Here is a 22200-nt window from a genome sequence, read left to right as displayed (position 1 = left end):
TACCCACGTGTGTATAAATGGGAGGTGTGTCATAGTTTATCAATAGATTACCATCACATCCTGTTTTTGCTGAAATACTAAAAAGAAGCAATTTATACCCGTCAAATCAAGAAATTGAGAAAAAATAGGAATGGAGAGCACCTGAATCTTCATGTTTCTCAAAGTGCTGCAGCTACATTCATCCTGATCATGACTGCTTGTGATAGGTAAGTGATGTTGCCTCCTTATCCAAGTAGGTGACTCTGGAGGGAATCGGGTGGCGTGAAGGATGTAGATGGTTTTTCAGCCGATGTTTCTTAAGTTTGGTATCAAGTTCATGCCAGGTGAACTGCTGGAGCAGTACCTGTACTGCAGATCCCTGCAGTCCCTCATCTTTTTTCAGCTTAACAGTCAGGATAGAGCTGTAGAAAATGAAGCAGAGAAGAGAAGAAAGAGGAAATTTGTTTATGTAATGTAGTCATATACAGGAGAAATCTATCCGTCTAAAAAAGTAGCCAAAAAAAAGGTGAGGAACCATATCCTTTATGGGTGCCTTCCATACCCTACAGTGAGTGTCACAAATTGCACACGCTTGGGAAGAGCTTTTTGCAGTGCAAAGAGGAAGAGGTTCCTGGAAAGCGTGTTGGGATCAAGAAATACTTGTTGCCTTTGTAGACTCAGTTTGGCCGACATCTAACCTGGGTTCTTTTCCGTCTTGGACAGTAGTGACAATTACAGCTGTTAGCCAAATGTTCTGCTCATGCAATTTACTTTCCGTCAAATTTCCTACTGACATGAATGGAACCCTGTTGTTTTTTTGAATGGCTATGATGAAATTTAATAAACAGACCAAGAAAGATCCCAGCAAGTTGGCTGTGAGCGTTTTTTGGCTAATATGAATCAACAGTGGTCTAATCTTTTCCTTCTGCAGTCAGCAAGCAGCATTCAAATACAGAGAACAGGGTCGTTGACTGGAAAGCTGCCATTCTATTTGTAGAACAGACTGTCCTGTAAAGGAATGAATTGTAGTGTTTTCCTGGGGAAGTTGCTTAGGACTAATTCTTAGACATAGAAATATGGGCATGTATGTGCTTTAAAATGCATTGAATGCATGTATTTGTTGCTAAAATTTGTGCTGCTTCTCTAAATTTGTTTGCTGTGTATGTACAAAGTCAAACTATTTTTTCTATTTAAAGCAAGCTTTTTTTTTTCATTATTTTTTTCCCCAGATTACTACTGCCCAGTAGAGGCCTGTTTAACCAAAGAGCCCCGTTAAAGGAGGGCAGCCCGGGCGCCCTGTGCCGCTGTGGTTCCCGCAGCAGCCGAGGAGCAGGCCGGGCTGAGCACGGCTTACCACCGCGAGTAACTGACGCGGGACTTCGGTCCAGCGCTGCAAAAACACGTGTCAGGGGAGGACGTTACTCACTAACCCGCGGGGGACCGGGGCTGGGGGCCCGGGGGCTCGGGGCCCGGCCCGGCTCCGGCTGCAGGAGCGGGCGCAGCGTCCCGGGGGGCTGCGGGCGGCTCCCGCTCGCCGCCTCACCAGCTCGATACTCCCGTGCTGCGACCCGGGGACTGGCTGCGTGAGCTTAGATAAGCGCGGGCCTAAGGCTCTGCCGCCGAAAAGTAGCTGAAAGTAGCTGCTTTTTTTTTTTTTTTTTTTTTTTTTTTTTTTTTTTTTTTTGGCGGGGGGGGCACTGTTGCCTTTTTTTTTAGCGGTTTCAAGAAAGGTACGAAGCTCCGGGCAGCGTGGGATGGAGCTGCGCCGGCGGCTCTGCCGGCTCCCGCACTGTCTGTGGGGGCTCGGCGGGCCCGGGCGGGGCCGGGCGGGGCGGTACCGGGTCCCGCTGCCGCTGGGGCACCGCGGGCGTCACCCGACTGCGCCGCCAGGTGGCGCCGCCGCGCCGCGCCCGGGGACGGGGGGGGGGGGGGGGGCGGCCCGTAGCCCCGGGCGGCCCGTAGCCCCGGGCGGCCCGTAGCCCCGGGCGGCCCGTAGCCCCGGGCGGCCCGTAGCCCCGGGCGGCCCGTAGCCCCGGGCGGCGGGGTCTGGGAGGGCTGCAGGGGGGTGTGCGGCACCGGCAGCCCCTTTCCCCGCGGCAGGGCACAGCGGGGAGCCCGCGCGCCCGGTGGGGTGGGGGGTGGGTCCCGGCTCCCGTCGCCGGGCGCCCCGGAGGAGAGCGGGACGTTTGCACGGCCGTGCCGCTGCCGGCCTGCAGCCTGCCTCGAAGCCGCGGATTTTACCGGCGCGGAAACGCCGCAGGCGATTAACTGTAACGGCGCGTCCCCCTCCGGGCACTGGGGAGCGGGCGGGGGGGGGTGCCCTGGCTGTAGCCGCGGCGCGGGGGTCGCGGTGCTGCCCCGAGGGATCCTCGCAGGGGCCTTCCCGGCGTGGAGTTTGAGGTGTGTGCGAGGCAGGTTTGCAGAAGCGGCCACTGCAGAAGCTCCAAGTGAGGCCAATCTAAAGTGTGACGCCTCCGAATCTGTGGAAATAAAGACCTGGCAGTCAGGCTTTTCTTAAGAGCCCAGTTTTGTGGGTGTTCCAACATTATTGAACACATTTCCAAAACGGTGTTGAATTTTGGTTTTAACCTGGTTACTCAAGTTCGTGTAAGTATTCTGGGGTGCTGAGGCTAGCCAACGACCAGTCCGCAGTACCCAGGGGGGTGCACTGAGTCTTTGCCTCCTGAGCGCTCAGGACTTGCGTGTTTGTGTTCCTGTGCTGAGGAAGGTGCTTCTGCTCAAATGCCTCTGTTCCCTGCTGCTATCTTACCTTCTATCTTTTTTTCCTTCTGGTTCAGTGTTTTGCCTGAAAAATTTTTCTCTCTCTGTGACTTTGTAGCTTGACATTTTTGTTGCTGGAGCTGGGAGGAGGAAAGAAGGCAAAGAAAAGGTAACACAACTGTTGCTGCTCCGGAAGCTATTTGAAATATATCATCACTTTTTAATCTTCAACAAAAAGAAGAAAAGACCCTGTGAAAAAAACATTAAATATTCTCAAATTGGAAACTTGTTTATGTTATGGCAGAGTTTATTTTTCAGTATGTTTATCCTTTTGAGCCTCCTTCTCAACCCCCAACCTGCTGTCCTGTACTTGCCTCGTTGTCTGTGAGGGATGCTTTTGCCTTCCTCATTCGCAGATTTCAGTTCCAGTGCTGTGAGAAGCGAGTGACTTGGCTAATGACTGACCAATCTGTTTGCCTGCCTTCCCTTCCTGTGAAGTCAGAGGTGACCTCCCTCCTTGTTTGGATACCTGCTGTCCTTGGGACAAGCAGCAAGAAGCGGGGTGCCTGGCACCTGAGATGCTGCAGGTCTTGCCGTGGTGGCTGGGCTGTCACCCTCCCACCGCCTGCCCCACCTCCCCGATGGACGTCAGCGCTCCCTTAGCAGAGCTGGTAGGACAGGGTGCGTGTCCACACCTCAGCCTGGCACCTTACCTCGAGCCTTCATGGAAACTCAGGCCGGCAGCAGCTAGCAGAGGCGCGAGGAAGAGGAAGGTGTGGGCAGGGATGTGTCCCTGGTTGCTGCCAGGACTTCTGCCTGTTCACTGGGAGCATCATCCCGGGGGAGCACCACTGCGATGCCACACGTGGGGGGCACGGCTGGCAGATTTACAAGGAACCTGCTTCAGCTTGAGGTAGATGGCTGCTGATTTAAGAGAAGCTTTTCTCCACCCTCAGGCATCGGGGCTAACAGCCGAAGCATGCTGTGCAAAGTTAAAAGTTTCTAGACACTTGTTAATCTTTTAATCTCACATCTCTTTAGCTTGCAAAATCTCATTTTTAGAATACAAAAATACTTCGATGTCACTTAGAGTAGTAAAGGCTTTTAAAAACATGGAAGTTGAGTGTCCTGGGCCTTGACTCTCAGCCAGCAGGAGACAGCCTTATCACACATTCTGTCATTACTTCCATCAAACAAAAGTTCTGTCACCTATGAACCAGAGAGAGAAAAGTCTGTAATTCGACCATAAAATCTGCTGAGGTGGAAAATATTTGCCTAACTGTCATATAATGCATGGGTGGAGGAAATGGGCGTTATTACTGTAGCTCGGTAACCAGTGCTGTCGTATGAAATGCTGTAGTCCTGGCTACCACTTACAAATCAAGATAACCAGTATTATTTACCCCTCCAGAACAGGAAAAGCATTGTTGGAAATCCTGAAATATTACATGCCATTAATTTCTGGAATGAGCCATCTGAACACATTGTGTTTGCACTCTTTTGGGGAATAAGCAGGCCCTGTGTGAACACACATTGATGCCAATGGGCATTTTACCCAAGGAATGACTGTAAATTAATCCAATTAGATTGGACTCGAGTTGTGAGAAGCTGAAGTTCCCAGGAAGCCCTCCACATTTCCATCTTCTCCTGCCCGTGGGGATGACTGGCTGTTCAAACTGGATGGCTTTCTTTGGCTTGTTGGTATTCATTTTGATAGAAACACGTATCAGGGTTTTTGGTTTGATATGGAAATACTGGTTAGTGGCTTGACTTCATTCTGGCTTGTGTCTTGATGTAAGGATGTCTTTTGTGGGGCTGTTCTCTGAAACGTAGAAGTTTTAAATCTGAACATGTAGAAGTGGGGCATGGAGTCAAAGCTGACATTTTTCTCTTGAAATGAGGGGTGCAACACCTTTAAACCTTCCTATTTGTCATATCTAGCTCTCGTGTCTCCCTCCTACATCCTGACAGCAACTGGACAACAGCGCAAGAGGTTTCTGTTGCTGGCGCTGGTCAGCATCTCCTCACTGTAAGCGACCCTGCCGCTCTTGAAGAGAACGGTCTCCCTGCTGACGGGCCAGCCTGTTACATCAGCTGCTCTCCAAACAGTAGCTGACAGCGCTAATCTGCATTACGCGGGATTAAACGGGCACAGTAATTAACTTGCATAAGCGCTTTAGCAACTTTTGGCCTTTGAATTGCAGCGTGTCCTGTACTGCAGTGCGGATCCTCGGTAAGGTGGGGACAGCAAGGTGGGGAGTTGGGGAGAAGAAAACGGAGCTGAAATTTCAGTGGCAAACAGGGAGAGGGAGAGAGAAAGCGCACACAGCCAAGCCGAAATAGCAGTTGTCGTTTTTTGAGGAGTGCAGGTATGCTGAATATTTTACAGGTGTGTTGAAAAAGCTGTATGGGCACTGGTATCCACAGCTCTCACTGAATCCAAACAGCTATGAAAGAAATGGCTTCATTTCCAGTCCTACGTTAAGTGTTATTCCAGGTTGAGCAGTGAAGCTGTACCTAGGACTTTACTCCTTCAGTTTTATAGTGTTTACTCATCACAAATCATACCTTTAACCAATTCTTACTGCTATGTTTGGGAGATTCAGTTCATGTGTGCATCCCTAACCTGAACTAAAATGTAGGTATGTCAATAATTTCCCCCAGCTGCTATCCTCAGTTTCTGGTCAGTGACCAAGCATCTGTAGCCTTTAAGGCATCCATCCTGAGAAGCACTACAGAAATAAGTCCAAAGCACTGTGTCTTTCTACTGCTATGTGGCAACTCTTAAATATATCTGATGCAGCTAATTCAGATCAGCTTTGAATCAGATGAACAGCAAGGAAGGCTGAAACGCATTTGCCTGTAGCATTTTCTCTTTGAAAACATACAGTGCCAGGGGAAAGGTCTTGAAGTCAGGAGGAAAACTTGAGAAGATTTCACTCCCCCAGTAGCTAGCGTGTTATTCTGGGTCTTATGTGTGAAGCTTGTTTCAGTTTTACATGAGGCAGAAGTGAGGAGTCACCAGCAGGTCAACTGAAATTTGTAGGGCTCGAGGAAAAAGGGCTGATCCCATCTGCCTCATAGACATTGTGGGTTTTTTGTTTGTTTGACTTTCAGACTCAGCGTCCTCTTGTGAGCCTTGCAGGAATGTGTTCTCAAGACCTTTTTGCCTTTCAGGAAGTGTTGTCTTCGGAGAGTGGACATTTCAGAGCAAAGCACTTGAAGTTTTCTCATCGCTCAGATAGTCCCATACTGCTCCAGATGTCTTAGGAACCGTTGAGAAAATGCATACTGCTGAGGTAAGCAGAAACCTTGGGTATGGTGGACTTCAGCGTTATGCCACAAACCCTATGGGGATGAAGCACTTCAGAGAGTCCTAGTTCAGTCTTAAAAACTCGTAGTAATATTGGGAGAAGTTACTTGTGCCAATGGAGAATCAGCTCAAGAGGATTCCACTTAAAAGTACTGTCAGTGCAACAGCTTCCCTTGTGTTTGAAACCAAATTCAAATAGAGAAATTGGTCTTCTGTTGGCTTCTCAGTCCTTTTAACCAGGTAAAAGTGAGGCTGATCCACTAATCTGAACATGGTCCGGAAGTCAGGATGGTGGGTTGACAAACAGGGAACGGGTTCGCAAAGGGCTGACCATTTTGTAATATACAAATCAGAGTTCATTAGTTGATTGCCTTGGGATTTGGACCAGGTCCTCATCCCCTGTGCCTTAGTTTACCTCTCGGGCCACAGCATAGTCACTGCTTCCCAAGCATCTACTGCTGCCAACCGCTAAGAGTGTAGCTAGACACCAAGGCCTGCTGGCACGCACTGGTGGGCACGGCTGTGTCACAGGCTGCACCCCCTGCGGCACCTGGGACCCCCACTCTTAGTAACCAATCTGTACAAATGCTGGTGTAAAAAGTAGAAGAGAATAAGCTATTTTAGTGGCCTGATCCCAGTAAATGCTAAATTTCCTTGTCTCTCAAAATCCAGTGCTGAAAACCTGACCCTCATGGCAAGGTGAGTAGCCCTACCAGGAGTATCTTGAGATGCTCACCTCCCTCTGAAGAAAAAAACCACTTGTGGGTGTGAAAAGCTCTGATTCTTACCTCAGTCTGGGCATGCTGTCAGTGGAGGTAAAACTAGTAAGTGATATTGTCACCACCTTGGGCCTTCTTTTTTAAGCATTGAAATTTACCTTCATAGAAGAGACAGTTCCTAGATTCCTCCTTTAGACAGTAATTTTTGTTTTAAAATCTGGTATAAATGTCATAATTTATCTTTTCTATAAGAAATGTGAAAATGAAATGGACACATTATTTACAGTGAAACCATTAATACAAAGCAAAGTACACAAGAAAATGATCCACAATTGAAAAAACAAAACCAAAAGTATGAATGTAACAACATAAAATGTCTTTGAAGTTCAACTAATTGTTTCATAAACTGGAATCCTAAAACCCACATCTTGTTTCTACAAGAATCTCTTCACCTGATTTTGTATGACGATAGCCTGGCATGTTAAACCTTTAGGGAAAAAGGTTACTGGTTTGGATACCTGTATGGAAGTCCCTAGTTTTAAAGATGCTTATTACACTATTTGTTTGCAGTCCTTCATGGTGGCAGATGGATATTAATGTTGACATGCTTAATATTTATATGGCATTACTACCAATTTTGCTAACATATGTGATGTGTCCTTTTCAATATTGAAAGGATACTCCTCCAATATTGCTTGACTATATTGCTATGTTTGCTGTGTAGGATTTCACAGTGCAAGATGGTAAGAGCTAGAAAAAAAAATAGAGAAGAGCATGAAACTGGCTTTCCATGTAAAATTGCTAATCACATGCCATTACACTTTTTGCACAGTTGCATCAAAAAAATCTGATTTTGCTTCCAGTGAAGGTTTGTATTGCAGGGCCCTTGTGACACTTGACGGTATAAATACAACTTATTTGCTTCAGGTAAAGTGGTAATTGTAAAAGGTCATGATTTCAGCTGTGTGCTGAGATTTTAAGATGCTCCTCAAAGGCGAGGCTGTTGGGTACGATGTTTCCAGCTTCATTCACAATTCCTGTTCAGCTTGATGCCCCTCCTGACCCCATCTACGCAGTGGGAGGGCTGCTCTGCCCTGTGGTGGTTGAGAAGCAGTCAGGCACGGCCTCCCCAGCTTGGCTGATCTCCGAAGGCATGTAGATGGCACTTGCCATTGTGGTGGCCCGCTGGAGTCACTGGTGGCTCACCGGCAACGGGGGGAGTGAGAAGGGGGCTGAGCCAGGCACTGACATCTGTCAGCAGTGGTCTCCACGGGTTACGGAGGCTGACTGGCTTTACTTAATCCATCAGAAGGCAAAACCAGCCTGTCATCGGGGAGTACAGATGGACAGCTGTGTTTTTAATCGCTTGCATTAAAAAAAAAAATATGAAAATTAATTGGAGTGTCACGTGCCGCCGTGCCCAGTCCTGGTTCCTGGGCTGCACGGTGACTGCCTGCTGGCTTGTTCCCTCCCCAGCCCCGGCCGCAGAGGCGGGTTTGATTCCTTCTCTGTTTTAAGCTGTAGCCTCAATTGCACATGAAAACTGTACTTTTGGCCACTGTCCAGAGTTGTAACCCGCTTGCCAGGACTTATTAAAAAACCAGCAGCCGACCCTCAGTATCATTTAATATTTTCTCTGATGAGGGACCTTACAGAGGTACATTTTTAGTGCACCAGGACTGACGTTTGATGTAATGCCAATGCTGCTATGGTTTTTCAGTATTACTTGGGATAACTTTCAATTGCATTTTCCACAGAAAAATAGCTTTCTGCTGGGTGTTCACTGACAAGACATTTGAATTTATCAGGTATTGAAATAAAAGGTACTGTTAAAAAAGCAGGCTGAGCTTAGGTAAAACACGATTTCTCTACAGCACAGTTAGATAGATTTCCTATTTTGAAGAATTTACAAACATTTGAAATAAAAAGAATTAGAACATAATGTCCAGGTCCTGATAATGTTTGAAAAGGGCTTTGCAGCCACCCCTAAGTTTTGGGTAGTGGCTCACAGCAAAGGAGCTACAATGGATGGGAGATGTAAAAAGTTAATTAATGAGTAAATAAGCAGTTCCACATACATGTGCATCTACACATGTGTGTGCATGTATGTAATAAAATGACAGAATTTACTGTAGCTAATTTCAACTCCTAATAGCTCTTAGAAATTTTGAATGATGGCTTCATTCTCTTGTAAAGCACTTGAAGTCTAACTCACTGATGCATAAAGCAATCTGAGGGTTGCCATTGCTCTACTATACCCCAAATCAAATTAATGCTGAAGGGAAGGGTTTTCTGTTCTGAATGTGCATTAGTTCCATCAGAACTCTCATCATCAGTCCTAGGCTTGTTCCACCTTTTTACACGAAGTGCATACCTGGATTCTCAAAAGCATTGTGCTTAGTATAGAAATATTGATGAAATTAAGTGAAATCTTTCAAGAAGTATATATACACAAAATTCACCTGGATTTGTGTTCTGGTCAGATTTGTCAAAAGTTTCCTGACTCATCATCAATTTCAAAAAAGTCTTTGCAACTAAAGAAATAGGCACAAAGAACTAGAGAGGAGTCTGGACAGGAGTTTTCTGGTTTTAAGTTTGAAGAGTGCAAATCTGGAACCTGACTTCACAGCCAAAGCCCACATGTAGTTGAATGCAGACACCCGATGCTGTGCTTTCGGATGCTTTCAGATCATTCCCCTCCAATGAAAGCAAGTGAATGAGGACTGAACAAATTAACTCAGTGAGGCTAAATCACGGTCTTAATTATATGCAATGTAAGGTAATGACAGTCTTAGGCTCTGACGGCAGGTTGCTGGTATTCTCACTGCTCACCTCTTGCTCATGCCTCTCCCCCAGGGGGAAGCTCCATTTTGCTTATTTCCTAGAGTGAGTCATTTCAGAAATCTGGCTGAGAAGACGGACATACGCAGCGTGAGCTGGAGGAGCTGAGGGGGCTGGCCGGGCTGAGGGCACAGCAGCGGCGGGGGGGGCTCGGGGTGAGCAGCCCTTGCCAGAGGAGATGCTCGGTGGAGCCGCAGCCTTAGATGTGTGCCAGCAAAGCTGCGAGGAAGCTGAGGAGCAGTAGCATGGATGTCAGTAAGACACGAGTGGCACCCCCGGATCTGCACCCGCCTGAACTCCAGAGGTATTTGGATATAGAGTGAAGCCTTCACCCAACTGGTGCTAATAGAAATGCTTTGACTTGTGGGGGAAGGGGATTTACCCGTGCTTTTTTTAATCGAGAAAAGGAGGGCCTACCTACCTCCAGTACAAAATTGTTCCTGGGGCCCCTGGCTGGGGCTTAGCTGTTCAGCACAGCAAGAGGTTTCCTGAGCTGGGCCTGGCAAAAATAAAGATGTTGGGATTTGGTTGTTAGCAAATACAGTATGTCAGTATGGGTTAGTTTAGCCTTGAGAAGAGAAAGCTTAGGGGAGACCTTATCACAACGTTCCAGTATTTAAAGGGTGGCTACAAAGAAGATGGAGACTCCCTTTTTACAAGGAGTCCCATGGAAAAGATGAGGAGTAATGGGTACAAGTTACTCCTGGGGACATTCCAATTGGACAGAAGAGGAAAATTTTTCACAATGAGAACAATCAGCCGCTGGAATAATCTCCCTAGGGAAGTGGTGGATTCCCCAACATGGGACACTTAATATTCAGCTGGACAGGGTACTGAGCCATCTTATCTAGACTATGCTTTTGCCAAGAAAGGCTGGACCGGCTGATCTGTGAGGTCCCTTTCAACCTGGTATTATTCTATGATTTTGGTTTTGGTATGTAAATCTTATTATTTAATGGGAAATAATACTGTATAGGTGGCCTAGGGATGGATTATAAAAGCCCCATAAAATAGCTTTACAGAAAAAAACCACAGATATGTTAAGAGCATAAGAGCATTTTTGCTTTGTTTTCCTTATTGCAAGCCTCATCATGTTTCTAAGACCTTCTCTGCAATAGACTTTTAGCCTCTGCTTGGATTATAGCAGTGTACCTGATGCAAATCTCTGGTGCAGATATGCTTCCACTAAATCCACAATTACCCATTGAAAATGCAGGGTATGGACAGCAAGGAGGGAAATGAGCATGCATGGGGCAGGCTGTGAAGTGTAAAGAGTCTGGTGATAGTTTTTGTTGGTGTGTTTATTTATTTTTTTTCAGGGGATGAGCTAGAGAGAAGGCAAATAACTACCACCCAAAAAAAAAGGTGGTGCCAGGCAGGTGGTACAAGAAATGATGTGGAGTCACCTACCCTCTTGCAGGCAAGGATGTCAGTAATTAACACGCAGAGTTGTGGCTGAAATGAGGCTGCTGTGCCTCTGTGGCTGGTATCCAGCTACGCAAACAGGCGCACTGGGCACGTCACCCTCCCAGGCATTTACCCACATACCTATGGCCATGCTGTGAATTCTTCAATTCAGCAGGAGCCAACACCCACCAAAGCCAAGAGGAGTCTGGCTCAAGCGAGAGGGATGTAATTTAGCTTTTTAGTTATCGAATATTGCATCTAATTGAACCTGCTGCAGGGGAGAAAAACTGATCTTAAGCTGATAATTCCTTGTTTAGATGTGACTTAAAATAACTGGCTTTAAGGAGGAGTAGTGCCTCCACTGAGCCCAGTGAGAATTGTCCTCCTGCCAACACTGGCTGCAGGTCCCAGAATTAACACTGATAATGACACCAAAGGCCCACTACCCTGTCTTTTCCATGACCCATTACCCATTAAAGGACTGAATGAAAATCAGCAGCGAGAGCTGCTCTGAGCCACCAAAAGCTGGAGAACCAGACTTGGTTTTAACTCTCCTCCCTGTCTCATTTCAGCACAAGCCAAGGGTTAGCAGAGCTAAGGGACAGGGAATGCAGCCGTGGAGATCATTAAACCTGTCATGAAGAGGGGCTCTTACCACAATTAGTGCCCACAAGATGGGATACAGATGCATGAACTTCCCATTCCTTTTTAAATGTATCCGGCTTTCTGTGGATAACCGCTTGTTTGTCAGTTCAGGACATACATAACTAGCTCCTACTGTCACATTTTGAGATTTTAGCTCGTGATGAAAAAATAAAAGCACTTGCAGGAGGTGTCACTAAAAGCAAGTGATGAATCCTGGCACTGTCAGCATTTTGGATGGCGTGAACACATCTCCATGCACTCAAAAGCTAGTAATCTGTATCGTTGTTACTCATCATCATGTGTCTAACCATAACTATGTTTTTAGTTACCTGGCAGCAGAAATATGCATGTTGTTTTTCAAGTATGAAGAGGCCTTTTCTTTGTGGCTGGAGTCTCCCATGCTAATTTGCCAGCCTCTAAACTTTGATCCTAGTCTAGTGCAACTGCTGTAAGATCAAGGACTGTGTTCCATGTACCACAACAACTGATGAAGAAAAAGGACTAAGGTGATGGAGAGGAGGGGTTACAGCTGATGAATCAGAGCATGTGTTATGTCCTGGCAACAGCCTGCTCCAGATAAAGTTATACATGAGGACTACAGTTCTTGCAGGAAGGGAGAAATCAGAATTTTCAGTGGACCCAAAAGTTTAGCTCAACAGGAGGAGTACCTGTGTATTGGCCTCTCCTTCCCTGGTACCAGCTTTGTTGTGCTCTTTTAAAAGAGCTGTTGTTGAAATATAACATCACCTTTTTGAAATGCCAGAGGCAGTTCTCCAGCCTGAGTTTCCAGCTGGGCACAGCTGGGCTGCTCTGCAGCTGGCACTTCAAACATAACTTCTTTGGGACTTAGGTTAACCCATTCCCATGATATCATAGCATATATGTATTTCCTAAATCAAGAACTGGGTTCTGTAGGCAATAAGTGTCTCTCAAAAGCCACACTGTAAGCTTAATTAAAAAAAAAAAATTTTTACTTGCACCACAGAAAATCAAAACAGTGTTAATAGCGAATCTAAGATTGCATTCTTTGCATTCTGGATTCTGAGTCTGTCAAGATTTCAGGCTTTGTGTTTACAAGCATTGATGTCTTACTTGCTGGGGTTTTTTAGATGAAGACTAGTTTTTCTTTTGTACTTGACTCTGGTAAATGAAACACAGGAAAACCACAGCCTGACTGTGAGGGCTATAAGTGCTTTGGGAGCGCTGCTTTTCAGCAGACTGGGAGATTGTTTGGTGCCTTAGAATTAAAAGTGTAGCTATTTAGTATTCTTCTAGGCAAAAGATATTACTAAATATAATAACAAGCTATTAAATAAGTGTGATGGGGTGTAATCTGTTCCACAGTGCACGATTCTTTGTATATTTGCAGAATAGTACTAATCAATTCCCAAAATCAAGATGCAAGTTGGATTTTTTTCTTGCTGAAAAAATAACTGCTCTTTTCATGGAGTAATGGCTACGATGGTAATAGTTACCTTCAGTGCTGTATACTGAGGAGGAGATGGATGGACTAATAAAAAAGTATAAAGGGCTTCATGAATTGGTGTTGCAAACTGTTAAAGATAGAAATAAAGTTAAGCATCTTTTTTTTCCAGGAGTTTTGTTCTTTGAGATAGTCAAAATTGCTATAAAATCTGGTATCCCTTGTACAAGAAAAATAAGGAGGCAATGAGGAGAGTTTAAAGCCTTTTAAAATAAGTTTCTTAATAAATATTAGTTCTCAGTGGTTTGTATCATGATTTCGTTGCCTCAGCAGGAACAAAGGAAGTGACACCTAATGACGTATCTTATAGCTGATCATATCCTAAAGGCATTCAGGTTTCACACAATGATTAGATATTCCACAATTTCAGTAACTACGTTCATTATTCACTCTTACATTTACATCACTGTTAATTACAGTATCAGCAGTCTGGTTCTCTGTTACAGACTTAAAATCTTTAAAAAATAGTGCTCTAATTTATTCTAAGAATACTGTATGCTAAGCCAGCCCTGTAGTTTGCAGACATTTCTAACACATCAGCGTACTACAAAACTATTGCTCTTATTACTTTAGCATAAAAGATGAAATAGAACCTTAGGTGTATAATGACAGTATTTGTCAGGTCCAAGATTTTACACCTATGCATGTTTTCAAGGAATTAATAAAATTATTTAGGCCTCCAGGAAGCATAGTTAATTTCTACTTCTTTACATAAGAAGCAATTATTGCTAAACCCTCCCATGGTAAACAGCAATACCTTGCTACAAGAAAAAATAATGCTGTTGCCTGTGTTAACATTCTATTCTGGAAGAAAAGGGAGCTGATGCAGTACATGCAACTGAGCTCTCAGAACCATTTCCCAGGAACAAAACAGGTTATGTGAGAACATGACCTTGGTGAGCTGTGATGCTGACTACAAGTTAAAATTCCAGGCTTTTGTCTCAACTAGAGAAACAGATGAGACAGAAATGCCTTTAGAAACAACCCAAGTAACACTAAACAAAGTGCAGATACAGTTTAAAAATTTTACAGTGCATAACTACGTGATCACCAGCTAAAGTGTGTCCGTTTTTTCCCAAGCTGACATAAGCATGGAAGCTTAATATATTAAAAGCATGTATTTTTTTGTTTATAGGAGGTCTCTGTAACTACCTGCACTATTGTGTTGCCGGCTGACAGCTGGCTGCATGGGAACGCAATGGCCCTTGTCCACGTTGACTGCTGAGCATATTGTGTCCTTCCTGTGCTTAGCTGACTAGCAAAGACCAGCCCAAAATGTATTTTGTGAGTTATTTATAGTTGGAGAGGATAATTACATGTTCGTTGTCTTCTTGCCAAAGGTGATGGATATTCGGACTGGGGTTAGAACTTCTTGGCATGGGCTGTCTCCAGAAAGGTCCAGCATACAATATTCAGGGGGAAGTACTGCTCGTGTTTAAACTGGATCACCCTTTCAGGATTTAAGACTTCTCTGAATTAGGATGTTCTCCTGCAAGTGTAACAGAGTTTTGGTCTCCTAAAGGAAAGATTTAGGGGAACAATGCCTTAAAAATATTATTTGCACATACAAAATATTTGTTGTTTCTAATTTGTATAGACATTTGCATATATTCTACTTTCATTTCTTAGAAACGCTCATGTTTAAGAAATATCAGAGGAGAGATGAGGTGCAGAGTGCAGTGTTTTGAAGAACATGCATATGATCCATTAGCTGATCAAGCAAACATTTTGCAGTGATGCAGATCATGGTACACAGGTGTCCTTTTCGTGTGCTGTTAAGCAAGCATGGTTGTAGTCTTCCTCGGGCATGAACTGTCTTCCTTAATCTTAATCCTTCTAATCCTTAGACCTTCCTTTTCTATGTCAGGTGAAGATGAATGCTCCGTGTGCTCCCAGATATTACTGGCCTATTCTCCCTAAAACCAAACCACCCTATATTTCAACTCAAGAGTGTTGTATCACTTTAATCATCAAAGAGATCACACTGTCTGCAGTTATTTATGCCTTCTTAGATTTACTTCAGAATAATGCCAAGACGTAGGAGGGCTTTAAAATCATACTTTCATTATTGCATCTTCAGCTACGAATTCTTGAATGAGACCTTTCTCTTAAATCTTCCTATCTTTATTCTCTGCATATTTTCTTTTTATTCTCTGTATATTTTCTGATTTTACTTGTTATTGTGAGTGCTCAGTTCTATGTGCTTTCTGATGCTTTCTATATACTTCTTATGCTTTCTAATATGTTTTGTAATATGCTTTTATAATACAGAATAGAATGCTAGTGTGTATCTAAGTATATCAGTATTTGATTTAGAATTTATTTTCCTTTGTTTTGTGATCCCTTTCTCTGGTATTGCAGTGAGATAGCCTTAAAGTGTATTGAATTTTGCAATTACTCTATATTAGACTTATGAAATCTAGCTGCTAGCGAAGTTCTATTTCATTGCCTGCTGTTTCTGATACCAGATTTTCAATATCTAAGTAATTGCTATGCAGCAAAGGAGTATGTCCATCTTATCATTACTGAGGAGTAACTTGAATAGCAAAGGTTCTTTTAATAGGTTGTATGGATTGTCTGATGAAATCAGTAAAGAACAATGTAAATGTGTAATTGAGCAGATCTGAAATTCTGCTTAGCTTTGCCCAGAAGAACCCATGGACATATAGACCCCCTGAATAGTCCCTCTTTTTACATGTTTACAGATGTCATGAATAAGGCTTTAAGGAAATAGTTAACTTTTTCCCCTCTCTCATCCATTACCAGCATGTCTCAGGTCTCCTACTTTGCTGCTGCGTAGGTGCAGGGTCTCCAAAGTGCTTTACAGAAGTGTGATGGACAAACTGCACTAAATACACCAAACCATTCCTTGCAGGCGTCAGGCTGCAGACAGCCTGGCAGTGATGAGCAGGGCCTGCAAAACTGGACACCTCTGCTATATCCCTAACTTTTTGAAGGATTCACTATTTCAGCCTAGTGAAATCAGTGGGATGGCTTCCTTGCCGTATCTCTGTCAGAGGGAAAGGAGTTGCTCCATACAAAGCACACTGAAAGCCATTCTTCTGAAGTTTCACAATTTTATCGAAGCATTACTGTACTGCACTACAAAGGAAATCCAAGTGTGTTCAGTGAACTTGATTCTTGTGGACTAAATTTCACGGGTATTAAAATGATTGATTTGTTATGCCAAAATGAAATCAAATGCAGGTGTTAGGATTCAAACAGCCCCAGATTCAAAAACAATTTAACGTATGAATTCGTAACACAGTTTGACTAATCAGACTCTCAGTGTATTGATCGACAGCACCTTGGTGTCTGTGTGTCACAAAAAACTTCATTTTTACACAATCAAACCTGGGACTAACTGCAACAGCTTTCTTTTTCAAAATACATACTATACTTTTGGTTCTTGCACATCACAAAATAGCCAGCACAACTGCCTGTTTGTATACAGAAGTCACCTTTGTTTTCTTCCAGGAATAACTTCTCTATAATTAGAGGTCCATCTTCTGATGAACCTGCACTGTATGTACCTGTTGCTTGAACAATTTCACAGCTTTCTTCATAGTTCAGGCAGGACTCTAAAGCCTTTCACTCCTACCTTTGTAATTCTGTATTAATATCCAGTAAAATTCAATACAGTTACATTTAGTCACAACTTTGTGTCTGGAATTCGGTTTGCTTGGAAGCATTTTCGTTATTTATCTCCACCTAATATCCCAGAGAAAGAAAATGCATTCATTCACTCTCTTTCTGCTTCTTAGCTTGGAACTTTTCTTGTTGGTTAGGATTCTCAGATTTAAATGTTGGAAGTAATGTTACACAAATATGATGGCTAGTAGTGACTTATTTCATGAAATAGTTAGACAGCCTTAGACCCTCTAAAGACAAAAAAATGCATTTCAAATGTGAGGGAGAATTCTATGTGAATTCAGTTTGCACAGGAGACAGATAAATGGGGGGACCTTTTCTCAGAACATGACTGGGGTAATTAAGTCTAATTAAGTCATGGTGTTTCCCAAACTGCCAAATACTCAGTAGTTTACCTCAATTTTATCAAATAACCCCAAACATCCAACTTGCACAAAAGCCCGAATTTAAGCTTCTGTTTTGGAAACCCTTGGCCACATTTGTTTCCTGCTTGTAGTCTTAGACTGTAAAATGGTTTTGTTTTATGAAAACATTGCATAGTAGTTGACTAAGCAAAACCCAATAAATAAAAACAAATTATCAGAGGCCTTTGCAGCATTCACCTGCTACAGCACAAAAGCACTCTTGAATTGTTTTAGCCACTCACTGCCACGTTACAGGGTTTATAACTACCGGCTCTATCTGTAACACTACTTCTTTACCGTGTTTATTTATTCAGAATTGCAGAAGAAAGCAAGTCTGTCCCAGGAAGTGGCTTTTTTCCTTCTTCCTTCTCAAATATCAGGCGGACACAGGGTAATCCAGACAAATCCGGTGAGAATTACTGTGGTGGTCTAAAAGACAAAAAGTCTCTGTGGTGGGTGCTGCCTTAACGGAGGTGCAGTGGTAAATCTGTGCTGTGCCCAGGAGAGCCAAGGCTGGAAGGGGTGTCGGAGCACTGGGCTGTAGTGGGCCCCGAGCATCCCTGCCCACGGGGCAAAGCCTGGGCGCTCAGCGAGGTGCCAGCGAGCCCGGCCTGGGGGGCTGCTGCTCTGCAAGCAGGGTGGAGGGCTCAGGCATGGACAGGGACCTTGGCGTGGATGTTTTTATGGTCTATCTGACAGTTAAATTGTCTCGTAAGACACGGGAGCCCATAGGGATCACCTTTTATCTGCAGGCTCCAGCCACTGTTCAGTTTGATGGTTTTGATTCCTCTTGGCTGCCTTTGATGCTATCAGCTCCACTGTAATGTTTTGTTGGCCTAGAAAATGACAGGCGGCTTTTGAGCAAGAAAGTTCAAGAGCAGAAATAAACTCCTATTTTTAATCCTGCCTCTGATTTTCCGTGGGCGGCCCGATTTCTCATAGCGTGGCGGTTCCAGGGTGCGGCAGTGTTGCAGAGCGCGCCTTGCAGTTTGTTTTACAGATCCTAACCCGTTTGCATGCTTTCCCCTAGTTGGAAATTTCAGTTTTGGAGTTATCATACTATTAATACCTGAATGGCACTCTGATTTATCTCAGTAGGTTGGCAACGTATCTGTGGTATGAGAAAATACAAGTGAGGAATTTAAAGAAGTACTCAAGCCTTAACAAAGCTGAACTGTGTCAAGTGGTGATAAATTTTACAGTATACACTTGATCACCTTATTATTAATGTCATCAATCTCTCTCTGTGAGAAGTGGCTCTGGGCATGCCCATATTACCAAATGTTCTACTAAATAATTAATCATGTGGGGCATGTTGCCAGTTTGCTGCTTTCCAATTTAATCTTAGCAACTTACTCATTTGTTCCTTTATTTGGAAACAAAAAGCTTCACAGATAAAAATGAGTCAAATGTACTGATATGTACGTGGAGGCTATTTAGCATTGAAACCTCATGCTGCTTGCTCTAGAAGTGTTTTTCCATCTTTTAAAACAATGCCCCAAAATTAACAGTTTTGGGCATGATCGCTTTGGGAACACAAGCTGTTTCTGCTGCCAGCACCCTCATCCCAGCTGGCTCTCCCTGCCCCTTCAGTATTAGCTCAGCCCTCTCTACGTTTTAAGAGGGGTTCAGAATACCACACTACCAGGATATCTTTAGAAATAGACCATTACAATGGCAGTTTGATTGTTTCATTAAAAATGTCAAGGCGTATGAGTGCCTTTTTTGAACTGGTTATTATTTGTAGCTAAAGAAAAATAAGTTCTGAGCAGTCAAAAAACATTGTCTTTAGTTAAAATTCATTTAATTTAGAGCAGTACCGTATTAATTTGTAGTGTTCAATTATTTAATGAGTCATGGAGAAAGTTTGCTAATTTTAGAGTCATTTATTTTTCACAAGTTCGAAAGCTACAATGAAATAAATTCTATCCAGACCATATGAGCTTTGCCCTACCCAAGCCCTTCATAATTGTCTCTGTTATTTCACATAAGAAGTCAATTTGGTTTTAGTTCAACCATATGTACCTTCTTGAAGTACTTCATTTTGTTTGTGTCCCTCCAGGGATTTATAGCTAAAAGCTCTCACATCTGTTATATCTGTGACACTGTTGTTTTTTTCCCCCTCTAGCTTCTTCCTGAGTACTAGTAGGCAGCAGCCTGCTCATCAAAGATTAATGCCAACCTTCCACACATATTTACCCATTCATAGACTCTCCTCTTTCAGTGTGGCTCATAGTTTTGTTTTTATTAATTCCCCCTGGATATTAGTTAGAATTGGCCAAATATAACATTGGCTTTCTGTTTTCTTTCCCGATGAGTCAGTTGACTGTACTTCCAAATCAGTATTTTCGTAAGATCACTTGCAATCTTCTCTGCTATTTACTACTTGCTATTCATTCTCTGTTGCTGATCAAAACATATGGCAGTGGGTTTTTTCCCCTTGACTGGATGCCTGAAACTTTTAAAAAGGGAAAGTGAGAACAGCTAGCGAACTTCTCCTTCTGGAAATTAAAAAAAAAAATCCAGCATTTGTGAATACATGAATGTGGTTAGTAGGAGCCATAAATGTTTTCACAGATACCTTCCCTGCCCTGCCTGAATGCTTTAGGTGATACAAGAACTTCTTTCCTGCCTTTATTTGTGACATTGTGCCTTTTTATTTAAAATTTAAATCAGCTACTATTTTAACTCATCATTTCCTATCATTGTGCACAGCTTGTATAGGAAAGGTCACCTGTCTCCCACAGTCACTAGTGTATGCGTCTTGTGCAATTTAAATTTCCAGTTATAAACATAGGTTATCAATCATTTTATATGTGACTGTTGTGTCTACTATAAATCCCCAAATTCTTTGGTGTCCTTACAGGATACTCAGCATAGACCCATACAACAAAAGTGTTACAGTGTAAATGACACATTTCACCAGTATCTTCAAAATCCCTGCTCTGTAAAAAACTACATTTAAGCAAAAAGATGTGGTAAAATCCCTGATATCATCAAAAGCTTTGCCTGTAAACGTCAGGAATCTATAAAGAAGCTCAAGAAACTACTGAATACATGTAGGAATCTGTTTAAATCAGTATGTTGTTGTTTGTGTATATATGTATATATTTTTAAACTTTAGGTGCCTCTAAATTTGAAGTTGCTTAATGAACGTGGGCTGTAGATAATCTTTCACCTCTGCTGCTGGAGCTGAATTAGGAGCCACAGGGATTGCCAGGGACCAAGTGATCCAGCCTGGGGTATCACCTCCAGCAGCCGCCAGCACCAAACAGTACAAGGGAAAATTTAATAAATGTCATTGTAGACTAATGGATTGGATACAGTTTAGTCTTTTTAATCATAACTGCTTAGAAATTGGTTTAAACACTAATGAATGAAAGTTTCAAAACCTGTTAGGATTTACTAGTTAGTTCTCAGTACTTTCGTTGTTATTTGAATGGCTTACTCCTATCTTAAGACATGGAATGCTCTGGACAGCTTTTTGGGGCATAACAGATGCTCTGTGATGAATGTCTGACTCGCAGTCCAGCACACAGGATGATCCTGGCAGGTTTGGACAGTTGGTATTTGCAGGGCAATGAAAGTACTTCAGCTGCTTTGGTGGTGTTATAACCCGGAGTGGGCAGCCCAGAGAGTCGTAGAGGTTGTGTGATCCCCTTGGGTTAAATTATGGTGAAATGACACCAACCAACCAGTTAAAATGTTTAATTTGTAGTAGAAATGGCTTATACTTGGAAAGAATAGTAAGCGATGTGGCCTCTTATTGAAGAATCTGTAAAAAAGAAAATAAAGGCAATAAAAGGAAGGATGAGAAAGAGAGTCAAAAAATCCAGATCACCACCCTGGGTTCCAGCATTGCCTCAGGTGCAGTAATCTTGGGTGGTGGGTGCACACCCAGGAAAGTTCTCTGTTGCTTTTTAAGTTTGTCTTATCAGCTGGTTTGCATACTAGACAAAGAGAGGTGGGTTTTCCAGGAACTCATTTGGGTGAGATGCCAGAAGGTGGAACATGGGTTCTGTATGTGTTGAGGGGGAATGGGGTGCATTAACCCCTTTGCCCAATTGAGCCAGTGGTCCTGATCTCCTCCTTCCACCTTTACCCTTCCCCCAGTTTTTGATTCTTTGGCAATCATCCAGCCTTTGGCTCCTTCTGGGGCAGCATGTTTACCTCTTATTAGTCCTTTAGCTCTTTTTCAATGGTATAATCGTTAGGAAGGCCCACATCATTTATCAGGCTCCTAAATTAAAGCGTAGGCATTAACCCAGACATCTGATTTTACCCAGTCTACATTCTCCCCCATCTTTGAGACTTATCTATAGAACTTGGCAATAAAACCCCAAGGGAGTGAAGCCGCGTGCCTTTCAATGCACTCCATGCTTCCTTAGGCAGATTGTTTATCCATGAGACTTTCCAGGTTGATGAATGAGGCATTAACTCCTTCAGTTCCTCACCAGTGTCTGTAACAAGCTTGCAATCTTCTCGGTAACAGGCACGGAGTACTGGTTTGGGTAACATAGCTGTTATCTCACTCCAAACAAAGCCAGTAAGAACTGTGGGACATTAACACTTAAAATTTTTCAAAAAAACATATTGCTGGAGTGGTATGTCATCATGAACTCCTCTTTTACCCCAAAGACTACTATGGATACAGCCAATAGCTGTGTCGATTTGGAATAAGTATAGGTAGTTACACAGTTAGCTTTTGGATTTCAGATAACTCAAAAGTTCAGGCAAACTTAAAACATGCACATTGATGCACCGTGTAATAAAGGTAAAGCTGAAATACAAAGTTTACAATAAATCCATATTTGGAGTTAAAGTTTCTTTGGAAACTCCTGCTCATAAAACTTGATAGTATTCAAACCCAGCAGTTTAATAAGGGTCACATTTAATTTCAAGTTGTGGATTCCATGCATTTCTCCAAGTGAAGCTTTTGCCAAGGTATTTTACTGTTCAGTTGCTGGTGATTACCTGGGAGCAAACAAGAGAACAGGGAGTTCAACATGAGATCTGATACTGAGCAGATGAGCTCTG

At 43.2% G+C, this 22200-nt stretch overlaps 1 protein-coding gene across 2 annotated transcripts in view; it reads left to right on the top strand.

Moving 5' to 3' along the window:
• Positions 1-9639: 9639 nt before the first annotated feature.
• ACSL3 (acyl-CoA synthetase long chain family member 3) overlaps positions 9640-22200 on the top strand; it is a 68485-nt gene continuing 55924 nt past the window's right edge. Inside the window, exon 1 of one of the 2 annotated variants that reach the window (XR_006165598.1) lies at positions 9640-9877. The gene's annotated coding sequence lies outside the window, so the exon portion shown is untranslated. The remainder of the gene's footprint in view (positions 9878-22200) is intronic. The other variant, XM_033005420.2, reaches the window with a different exon arrangement.

This window comes from Tyto alba, unplaced genomic scaffold (assembly GCF_018691265.1).
Source record: "Tyto alba isolate M040663 unplaced genomic scaffold, T.alba_DEE_v4.0 Super-Scaffold_10, whole genome shotgun sequence".
In the NCBI taxonomy this organism is placed as follows: domain Eukaryota; kingdom Metazoa; phylum Chordata; class Aves; order Strigiformes; family Tytonidae; genus Tyto; species Tyto alba.
The sequence above is the reverse complement of the archived record's forward strand: the minus strand, read 5'-3'. Positions and strand labels throughout refer to the sequence as shown.